This window comes from Canis lupus, chromosome X (genome assembly GCF_011100685.1).
Source record: "Canis lupus familiaris isolate Mischka breed German Shepherd chromosome X, alternate assembly UU_Cfam_GSD_1.0, whole genome shotgun sequence".
NCBI classification, from domain to species: Eukaryota; Metazoa; Chordata; class Mammalia; order Carnivora; family Canidae; genus Canis; species Canis lupus.
In genome coordinates, this window is record NC_049260.1 from 80,481,381 (window position 1) to 80,494,179 (window position 12,799).

Sequence of the window (12,799 nt, forward strand, 5' to 3'; positions counted from 1 at the left end):
ACGTACTTCAGGTGAGGGCTCATACAGAAAAGAGGAGAGCTATGGAGAGTCATTCTATCATCTCAGACAATACATATAGCATCATGAAAAATATGTTGCTAGAAATATGAGTATCAAGATACCTCTAGTGAGATAACAGATGGAAATTAGAAACATGTTATTAAAAACTTGCAAAACGGCCATCTTTATTAAAACGTGGCATAGCATTTAGTTGAACTGTGTTCTAGTATTTTATGAAGAATAAAACTTTTACATGATAAAATGGGACAGTAAACTGAGGAGATTTCTAAGCACAGTGTTGAAGGCATGGCCTGCTTTCCCCTTGTTGCTCATTGTAAATGCCAGAGGACAGACATAAATTAGGACAAGTACCATGAAACAAAAAGAAACTAGCATGTGATGATTTGCAATTGTCTTACCCTATCCAGATAGTCTGCTTTTTAAGAAAGGGGACAAGGGTGTGGCTGAAAAACTATCAGGTGGGAGGTTAGGCATGTAAAATGTGGGTAAAATCAAACATCTCATCAGTAGCCAAAGATATGGTTGTTGAAAAGGTGAGTGGAAGACACTCCTGTGTTACAGCTTTAACATCTTGAATTGCAAGGAAAACCAAGTGTTTTATCCTGAAATTTTAATATCAGCAGAACCATGGACAGCAAGTATTGATGGGACAAAATGAAGAAAAACTGTTGTACTACTGGCATTCTATTGACAAGAGGGCCTACAGATGTATCTGGCTGGAAACATGCGTTATCCCCCAGAAAAGGGAAAATGACCCCAAAGAAGATTCAGGGCTTAGCAGAGCTGCCACTGCCACCATGAACTCAGAGGCACAATGCCAAGGGATATAGCCATCTCCTCCTTCATTCCTAAGACCATGGTCATCTCCTGGGCTCCAAATGTTAGGGATACCTAAGGTGTTCAGAAGAATATACTGCAGCAACCTTAGATGGGTGGGAGGCCACCAATTACCATGGCTGAGAATGTGAAGCTGCCACTCCATGGGATCAGAGGTCAGAGCCTAGAGCCAGAGAGGATACTTTTCAATCAATATGATCTAATACAATTTTCACTTGTATGTGGAATTTAAGAAATGAAACAGATGAAATTAAGGGGAAAAAAAGAGGCAAACCATAAAACAGACTCTTAACTATAGAGAACAAACTGAGGGTTGCTGGAGGGGAGGTGGGTGGGGGATGGACTAGATGGGTGACAGGTACTGAAGGAGGGCATTTGTGATGAACACTGGGTGTTATATATAAGTGATGAGTCACTAAATTCTACTACTGAAACTAATATTATACTAAATGTTAACTAACTGGAATTCAAGTAGAAACTTGAAACCAAAAAAATCTTTCCTTACTGGGATCCAAGTTTGCTCCTGACACATGAAACCTTGTCTCCCTTTTCAATTTCTTGATTTTGGAATAGTGAGGTCTATCTTGTGCCTCTCTGGCCATTTTATTTGGGAGCAGATAACTTGTTGACTGTGTTCACACATTCTCACTTGGACAGGAATATTGCTTCAGCATTAATTACAGCTGTAAATGCACCCCTATCTGATGCAGGGTATTTCAATTAGATTTTTCCTCAGCCTTGGTGCTAGAATCAGTGAAGACTTTTGTTGACATTTACAAAGGAAGAATGTATTGTGCACATTGGGACATGAATTTTGGATTTGCAGTGGGTTATTATGAATTGAATTCTGTGCCCTAAAATTGATATGTTGTATTCCTGACCCCCTTCAAATGTGACCTTATTTATTAATAGAGGCCTTACTGAGGGAATTATGTTCAAGTGAAATGATTAGTGTAGGCCTCATCAAGTATTACTGTTGTCCTTGTAAAAGGGGGGAGATTTGGAGTCACAGACACCCAGGAAATGAATATATATTGTGAAACCATGGCTATTTTAAGCCAAAGAGAATGGCCTGTAAAAGATACATGCCTCATAGCCCTGAGACTCACTCAACCATGTAATACACAATGATAAACTTCAAGCATTCAGGATTTTAAGGCAATAAATGATGTTATTTAATTTGACCAGTTCCTGATATTTGGTTTTGCATTCCTAGAAAACTAATTCAATATCCTGAAATGACCATGACTCAAAACATATAAATAATCAAGCAAAGGAAAAACAACAGGTAAAAAATACAGCTTCTTTCTCCTCAATCTCCAACACAGAGCAACAAGGAAGTCTCTTATTGGCTTACCTCAGGATATCTCCTCACACATCTGATCAATTATTGTGGCTCAGAAGCTGTAGATCCTTCATTGGCTGACTCAGATAAGTGTGTTGCTTGAACTACACTGACCAGACACTCCCATCATCCCAATGATGAGGTGTTGTTAAGTCATGAAATTTTGAGTTTTTCAAAATCAAAAATTTTTAGCCTGGAACAAACTCAGATAAATCTGAGTGAGAGTGAGTGGCAGTAGTAACTTCAGTTTCTAGGGAGCCTAAATAGGTTTCTTGAATCTTTGGATTTAGAGAATATTGTACTGATTTTGGGTCCTTGCTTTATGCTTTTTAATGAATTACACAATATTAGTAGTGTTAAAACAAGTTTGACTTGGGTATACTTGTGCTATTAATACTATTTTTTCCATGTTGTTGCTTATAATTTGTTAGTGAAGCAGTAGCTATTCCCTTATGTCATCTTCTCAGTAACCACAGCATTAGATCATGATTGTTCACTAGGTACATTTCTCCTCAATCACCCACTGAAGAGAATAATCGGATGTACTCACTTCCTACTCTGCTCAATAGCATCAAACCTCATTTTCTTTTCTGCTTCCCAGATTTCCTATGTCACTCACATTTGCACTCTCAGTCATCCATCTAGAGCCCAATGATGGTGCACTAAATATTGTTTTCCTAGTGCTCCCCCTTAATTATTTAAATTACAAATGCAAGAACCCATAGCCTAGGTATGCACATGTGCATGAGTGCATTCACATGCACATGCACAAACACACACACAAATATCTTAATAAAATACTTAAAATGACTTTTTATACAATACAGATTAATAGAGAAGATGGCAGCAGAGTAGGAAGACCGTAGGCTTGCTTTATCCCATGAATATACCTAGAGAACTATCAAATCAACCTAAATACATCAGAAATAAACCTGAAGACTAGCAGAATAAACTGTGCAACCAAAGGCAGAGAAGAGGCCACATCAAAGAAGGCAGAAAGTGTAGAGACATGGTTTGGGAGAGAAATGGATTGTGCCTACTGCAATAGGGAGGGAGCCACAGTTGCAGAGAAGAGTGAGAGATAGTCTAGCACACAGGGAAGCCCTCATGGGGAAGATGAATCCCCATAGCAATTAGCTTGGAAAGCAAGAGGGAATGAATTTTGCGATCTGTGGCAACCAGCAGGGCAGAAAGCCTGGAGATTTAAAGGTAAGTAGTCTTGGCTCTGGGATAACCCAGACACATCAGGGCTGCTCTTGGAGAAGAGGAAGGGCAAACAGCCCACAGACACACAACATGGAAACAGCAAGTGGAGAGCACTGGGAGCAGAGTGGGGAGGTTATTTACTCATCTTGGAGTGTGTCCCACAGAGGCAGCAATCACAGAAAGAATACTCCAGGAAAAAAAACAAAACAAAACAAAACAAAACAAAAAAACGGCAGGCACCATTTCCCCCTCCCACCCTTCAATATAAGCACAGGGCCACATGTGGGAACCAGCATAGTGATGACACTGCTATCTAATTGCTTAAAGAAAGCCCCCCCATGCTCTAGTGAAACTACCCTTTCTAGTCATGCTTGCCTCAATCCCAGCATGGTGGGCCCTCCTGCCCAGATGACCAGCCCAGACCCTTGCCAGCATCATGTCTCCCAAATTGGTAGTTTTTTGCAGGTCACTGGTTCTGGTGTGAAGACAGCTGTCATTTCACAAGTGGACAAGAGCACACCAACTTATAACTCACCAAATTCAGGCCAGGGACCAAACACTGCCCACAAGAGGCAAAGAGAGCCTCTACAGATGACTGTACTGAAGGATAAAGTGGCTAGGACCCAACAGCAGAGTACACTTTGAAGGCACTCCTTGGAAAGCACCAGATCCTGGGGAATAGGGCACATGACACTGCAAGGCACTACAGGACCTCTTCTTCATAAGACTATTACCCTCAAGAATAAGAGATATAGCTAACTTTCCTAACACAAAGGAAACAGACACAGAGACTTAGGCAAAATGAGAAGACAGAGGAATTTGTTTCAAATAAAATAACAGAAAAAGGCCATAGCCAGAGATCTTAGCAAAACAGATATAAGTAACATGCCTTATAGAAAATTTAAAGTAATGATCATAAAGATAATCACTGGACTTGAGAAAAGAGTGGAAGACATCAGTGAGACCTGTAACACAGAGATAAAGAACATAGCAGAGATAAAGGGCTCAAAAAATGAAATACAAAACATGCAGGCTGGAAGAAGTAAAGGAACAAATTAGTGATCAAGAAGATAGAGTAATGGAAAATAATCAAGCTGAATGACAAAAAACAAAAAGACATTATGAAAAATAAAAATAGACTTAGGGAACTCAATGACTCCACCAACATAGTAATATTCGTATTATAAGAATCCCAGAAGAAGAAGACAGAAAAAAGGGGGCAGAAAATTTATTTCAAGGAATAATATTTGAAATTTTCCCTAATCTGGGGAAGGAAACATATCTAGGTCCAGTAGGCACACAGAACTCCTAAAAAAATCAATAAAAGCAGATTCACACCAAGACAAATTATAATTAAAATTGCAAAATGGGAGCACCTGCGTAGCTCAGTCAGTTACGTGTCCAACTCTGGATTTCAGTTCAAGTCATGATCTTAGGGTACTGAGATTGAGCCCCACACCAGGCTCTGTGCTCAGCAAGGAGTCTGCTTGAGGATTTCTCTCCCTCTCTCCTTTGCCACTACCCTGCTCATGTTCCCTATGTCTCTAAAATAAATAAATATCACTTGCCATCAGGGAAATACAAATCAAAACCACAATGAGATACCACCTCACACCAGTGAGAATGGGGAAAATTAACAAGGCAGGAAACAACAAATGTTGGAGAGGATGTGGAGAAAAGGGAACCCTTATACACTGTTGGTGGGAATGTGAACTGGTGCAGCCACTCTGGAAAACTGTGTGGAGGTTCCTCAAACAGTTAAAAATATACCTGCCCTACGACCCAGCAATTGCACTGCTGGGGATTTACCCCAAAGATACAGATGCAGTGAAATGCCGGGACACCTGCACCCCGATGTTTATAGCAGCAATGGCCACGATAGCCAAACTGTGGAAGGAGCCTCGGTGTCCAACGAAAGATGAATGGATAAAGAAGATGTGGTTTATGTATACAATGGAATATTACTCAGCTATTAGAAATGACAAATACCCACCATTTGCTTCAACATGGATGGAACTGGAGGGTATTATGCTGAGTGAAGTAAGCCAGTCGGAGAAGGACAAACATTATATGTTCTCATTCATTTGGGGAATATAAATAATAGTGAAAGGGAATATAAGGGAAGGGGGAAGAAATGTGTGAGAAATATCAGAAAGGGAGACAGAACGTAAAGACTGCTAACTCTGGGAAACGAACTAGGGGTGTTGGAAGGGGAGGAGGGTGGGGGGTGGGAGTGAATGTGTGACGGGCACTGGGGGTTATTCTGTATGTTAGTAAATTGAACACCAATAAAAAAAAAAAAAGAATGGAGAAGGTAAAAAAAAAATAATAATAAAATAAAATAAAATAAAATAAAATAAATAAATAAATCTTTCTAAATAAAAATAAAATGAAAACACTAATTCTAAAAGATATATTCATCCCTATGTTTTTGCAGCATTATTTACAATAGCCAAGATAAAAGCAGGCAAAATATCCATTGTTGGATGAATGGATAAACATGTAAGACACACACACACACACACAATGGAATATTAGGCTAAATAAGAATGAGATCTTGCTATTTAGGACAACATAGGTAGACATAGAGGGCATTTGCTCTGTGAAATAACTCAGAGAAAGTCATATACTGTATGATTTCACTTATATGTGGAATCTAAAAAACAAACAAACAGAAACAAACTCATAAATACAAAGAAGAAATGTGGTTGTCAGAGAGGAGGGGCTTGGGGGGATGAGTAAAATAGGTGAAGGGGCTTAAGTGGTATAGACTTCCAGTTAAATATAAGTAAGTTATGGAGATGAAAAGTATATCACAAGGAATACAGAAAACAATACTGTAATAACATTGTATGGTGACAGATGGTGTCTACACATCATGCTGAGCACTGAGTAATGTACAGAATTGTTGAATCACTATGTTCTACACCTGAAACTAATAGAACATTTTATACAACTATACTTCAATAAGAAATTTTTAGAATCATAATCCAAATATATGTTGTTTATATGACTCACTTGAAATACAAATATACAAGTAGGCTGAAATTGAAATGGCAGAAAATACTTCCCCTGCAAATAGTAACAAAAAAAGTGATAGGGTAGCTTTATTAAATCAAATAAAAAAGACTTTAAACCAAATAGTTTTCCAATAGGCAAAATGAACACTGGGTATTGATGTAATGAACTATCTACCAACAACATATAACAATTATAAACATATATACACCTAACAACAGAACCTCAAATATAAGAGACAAAATTTGACAGAATTAAGGAGTGAAATAGACCATATAATATCTGGAGACTTCAAACCTACTTCCAAGACTAATTAGAATAACTATTCAAAACATTAATGAGAGAACTTAAACAACAATAAATCAAGAGACCTAACAGGCATACAGAACACTCCATCCAACAGCAGAATATATATTCTTCTAAAGTGCACATGAAACACTCTCCAGGATAGACCATATTGTAGGCCACAAAAGTGTCTACATAATTTTTTAAAGATTTTATTTATTTATTCATAAGAGACACAGAGAGAGAGAGGCACAGACACAGGCAGAGGGAAGAGCAGGCTTCATGCAGGGAGCCTGACGTGGGACTCAATCCCAGGTCCCCAGGATCACACCCTGGGCTGAAGGCGGCACTAAACCACTGAGCCACCAGGGCTGCCCAATAATTTTTTAAAAATCTAAATCATACAAAATACTTTCTTTGATCACAAAAGAAATAACTAGAAATCTACAACAGGACTTAAAATTAAAAATTCACAAATATGTGATAATTAAGCAATATGCTTAAAAAACAATAAGTAAAATAAGATATCACAATGGGAATGAGAAAATGTGTTGAGATGAGTTAAAATTAACAAACAAGATATCAAACCTGATGAGATGTAGCAAAAACTGCTCATTAGGAAATTTAAAGCTACAATTGCCTACACTGAAAACAAGAGAGATCTCAGGTTAATAATCTAACTTTACTCATTAAGGACCAGAAATAGAGCAAATTAAACCAAATATAACAGAAAAAAAGAAATAATGAAGATTAGAGAAGAGGTAATTTAAACAAAGAATAGAAAAATAATGAAGAGAATCAATGTAACCAAATGTTGGTTCTTAGAAAAGATGAACAAAATTGGCAAGCCTTTAGCTAGACTAACAACAAAAATAACAGAGAAGATTCAAATTCTAAATCAAATATATGAGACCATTACCATAAATCTGACACAAATTAAAGGATTATCAGAGAATACTATAAACAAATGTATGCCAACAGATAACAACCTAGATTTAATAGGCAAAGTTCTAGAAACACATGAACAGACTGAGTCAAAAAGAAATGGAAAAACTGAATAGAACAAGTAAAGCCATTGAATTAGTAACCACAAACCTTCAAAGAAAAGCTCAGGATCAGTAGCACCAGATGGTTTCATTGGTGAATTCAACAAACATTTAAAAAGAATGAACATCAATTCGTAAACTCTTCCCAAAAATTAACAAGAGAATACTTTCTAATTCATTCTATGAAGTCAGCATTATCCTGATAAAAGGATAATTATAGACCAACATCCTTTATTAATATAAATGCAAATCCTCAAAAAAATACAAACCAAATCCAGCAGCACATATCAAAAACGAGATTTATCCCAGGAATGTAAGAGTTGTTTGATACGCAAAAATCAATCAGTAGTATACTACATAAATATGCCTACTTTTGCCACTTTTATCCACCATTGGACTGGGAACTCTAGTCAGATATTAGAAAGGAAATAATAGGCATCCTGGTGGGGAAAGATAGAAGTAAAATTATATTTGCATATGACATGATACATGATATATATTTAAAAAACTAAACAATTCATAAAACTATTACAGCTAATAACTGAATTTAGCAAGTTGCAGAATACAAGATACACACAAAAATCAGTTTTATTTCTATACACTAGCAATGTGTGATCCAAAAAGGAAATTCAGAAAGCAATTCCATTTATAATAGCATCAGAAAGAGCAAAATTCTTTTTTAAAAAACAAATATTTGTTTATTTTAGTAAGAGAGAGAGAGTGAGTGAGTGTGGTGGGTAGGGGCAGAGGGAGAGAGAGTCTCAAGCAGACTCCATGCTAAACACAGAGCCTGATGCAGGGCTTAATCTCAGGATCCTGAGATCATGACCTGAGCTGAAACAAAGCTGGAGGCTTAACAGACTACATCAACCACTAGCCCCAGAAAGAACAAAATTCTTAGAATTAAATTTAACCAATGAAGGACAAGACTTGTGCACTGAAAACTGCAAAATACTGCTGAACTAAAGAAGGCCTAAATAAAAGGAAGGACATCTAATTTCATGGATTGGAAAATAATATTATAAAAATCGTAATTGTCCCTAAATTAATCTACAGATTCTATGTAATCCTTATAAAAATCTTGTGGCCATTTTTGTAAAAATGTGCAAGCTGGTACTAAAAGTCATTTGGATTTATAAGTAACCCTAAATATCCAAAAAATTCTTGATAAAGAAAAACAAAAATAGAGGGTTCACATTTAAAATTTTTATGACAAAGCTACAGTAAATTTTAAAAATTCTGACCAAGCTACAGTAATCAAAGCACTATGGTACTGACATAAAGACAAACATATAGGGGATCCCTGGGTGGCGCAGCGGTTTGGCGCCTGCCTTTGGCCCAGGGCATGATCCCGGAAACCCGGGATCGAATCCCACATCGGGCTCCCGGTGCATGGAGCCTGCTTCTGCCTGTCTCTGTCTCTGTCTCTCTCTCTCTCTCTGTGACTATCATAAATAAAAAAATATATAAAAAATAAATAAAAAAAAAGACAAACATATAGATAAATGGAAAAGAATGGGAATTCAGAAGTAAACTCATACATTTATGGTCAACTGGTTTTCAACAAGGGTGCCAGGACCATTTAATCGGAAGAAATAGTCTCTTTAACAAATGGTACTGAGACAACTGCATATCAATGTGTAAAAGAATAAAATTTAACCTTACCTCACACTAAATACAAAAATTAACTCACAACAGGAGAGTTAAACCATGAACTCTTACATGAAAATATAGGAGTAACTGTTCATGGTCTTAGATTTGGCAATGGTTTGTTAGATAAGACACCAAAAGCACAAGCAATAAAAGAATAAATAAAATGGCCTTCATCAAAATTAAAAACTTTACTGTATCAAAGGTCACTATGAAGAGAGTGAAAATGCAACCCACGGAATAGGAGAAAATATTTGCAAATCATATATCCAGTAAGGGTCTATTAGTCAGAATACGTAAACAGCTCTTACAACTCAACAACACCTACTAGAATGGTTGTAACTGTGAAAACAGAAAATAACCAGTGTTGGCATAGCTGTGGAGAAATTAGAATGTTTATGCACTACTGATTGGAATGTAAAATGGTGCAGCCATTGTGGAAAACATTTTGGCTGTTTTTCAATAAGTCAAATATGAAATTACCATATGACCCAGCAATTTATCTCTGAAGTACATGCCCAAAAGAATTATAAATAGGTGTTGAAATAAAAATTTGTATACATGCTCATAGTAAACCTATTCACAATAGCCACAATGTGGAAACAACCAAAAATCCATCAATTAATAGATGCATAAACAAAAGAATTATATCCATACAATGGACTGTCATTCAACCATAAAAAGAGGAATGAAACACTGATCCATGCTACAACAGGGGTAAACCTTTAATTTATGACAAATGAATCCAGATCAAAAGACAATATATTGTAAAAAAAAAAAAAAGATATTGTATGATCCTATTTCTTTGATGTTTCCAGAATAGACAAATCCATAGTAACAGAAATGAGATTAGTGGATGTCAAGTGCTGGGGGAGGAAAATAGGGAGATACAGTACGGGGTTTCATTTTGGGGTGATAAATTATTCTGAAACTAGATAATAGAGTTGTACAACATTGTGGATGTACTAAATGTGCACTTTATACTTTAAAATGGTTAAACTATAAGTTTTATGTTACGTACTTAACCACAGTAAAGCAACTACAGTCTTTTGAAACAAATATAGTCAGCAAAGGAACAGAAGTTAAACAAAGCAAACTTAAATTCTGTTAAAAATAACATACTTTAATTTTTTAAATAAAAATAAATATTAAAATAAACATTAAAATAAAAATAAAAAATTTTTAAGCAGTCTTAGGTTTACAGAAAAAAATTTATTAAAAAATACAGAGTTCCTGTACACTGCCTCTCCCTTGCCCTCAGTTTCCATTATTATTAATATCTTCCATTGGTGTTATACAGTCATTAGAGTTTATGAATCAATATGCTGACAGATTATTATTAACAAAATCCACAGTTTACATTACGTTTCACTCTTTGTGTCTGTACTGTTGTATGGGTTATGCTAAATACATTATGTCATGTGTCCACCTTTACACTATCATATAAAATAGTTTCAGTATTCTGAAATTCAAATGCTTCTGTGCTCTACCTATTCAATCTCACTCGTTTATCCCCCCACCACCTGCCAAGCCCTAGTAACCAATCATCTTTTGTCTCTCTAGTTTTGGTTATTCCAGAATGTCATATAGTTGGAATCCAACAGCTTTTCTGAGTGCTTTATTTTCCTTGGTAATATGCTTTTTATTCTGCAAGACTTGATTTTTATTTTTATTTTCAACTACTATATTTTTTCAACTAATATCTTCTCTTTTAAATTTAAATTTTAGGTAGTTAACAACATACACTGCATTATCAGTTTCTGTAGTAGAATTCAGTGATTCATCACTTACATACAACACCCAGTGCTCATCATAACAAGTGCCTTCAATACCCATCACCCATCTAGTCCCTCCCACACCCACCTCCCTCCATCAACCCCCTAGTCTGTTCTCTATAGAGTTTCATTATTTGTTTCTCTTTCTCTCTTCCCCTCCCCTGTAAGTTCATCCGTTTTGTTTCCTAAATTCCACATATTAGTGATATCGTGTGGTATTTGGAAGTCTTTATTTTTAGAACAAAACTGAGGAGAAGATATAGAGATTGCCCATATATTTCCTGCCCCATGCATGCATACCCTCCCCCATTATCAACATCCCCCACAATAGTAGAATATTTGTTACAACTAATGAACCTACATTGACACTTCATTATCACCCAAAGTCCATGGTTTACCTTAGGAGTCACTCTTGGTATTGTACATTCTACAGATTTGGACAAGTATATACTCACATTTATTCATCACTAAAGCATCATATAGAGTATTTTCACTGCCCTAAAAACACTGTGTTTGCTCTGCCTATTCATCCCTCTTCCCAGTCCCAATCCTGGGCCACTATTGATGTTTTTATTCTCTCCATAGTTTTTCCTTTTCAAGAATGTTATAGTTGGAATCATATGGTATGTAGCCTTTTCAAATTTGCTTCTTTTACTCACTACTATGTGTCAAATTTCCTCCATGTCTTTTCATAGTTTGATAGGTCATTTCTTTCTATCACTGTATAATATATACTTATAGGGATATGCCAGACTGTTTATCCACCTAATAAGGGACATCTTGGTTGCTTCCAAGTCTTGCCAATTAAGAATAAAGTTATTAACATTTGTGTGCAGGTTTTTGCATGGACATAAGCTTTCATCTCCTTTGGGTAAGTATCAAGAGATGATTGCTAGATCATATGGTAAAATTATGTTTAGTTTTACAGGAAACTGCTAAACTGTTTTCCAAACTGGCTGTACCATTTTGCATTCCTGCCAGTAATGAATGAGAGTTCCTGTTGCTCCATATGCGTGTCAGCATTTGGTGTTGTCATAGTTTAGATTTCAGCCACTCTAATGGTGTATAATGGTATCTCCTTTCTGTTTTAATTTGCAATTCCCTTAAGACATTCCCTGAAGACATATGATATTGAGCATCTTTTCATATGCACAGTTGCCAACGTTATATCTTTTCTGGTGAGGTTTTTGTTCAGTCAGATCATTTGTCCATTTTTAATTGAGTCCTTGTTTTCTTATTGATGAGTTATAAAACTTCCTTATGTGTATTGTCTACCATCCCTTTATCATATATATATATATATATATATATATATATATATATATATATATGTTTTGCAGATATTTTCTCCATTCTGTGATCTGTCTTTCTGGTCTTTTAATGGTGTCTTTTACACAGGACAATATTTAATTTTAATGAAGCCTATCAATTTTCTCTTTCTTGGATCCTTCTTATGTTTTTGTAGATAAAATCTCATTGCCAAACCCAAAGTCAACTAGATTTTTTCAAGTGACCCTTATGGGTTTCATAGTCTTGCATTTTACATAGGTCTGGTCTATGATCCATGTTGAGTTAATTTTTCTGAAAAATAGAAGAACTATGTCAAAATTCTATTT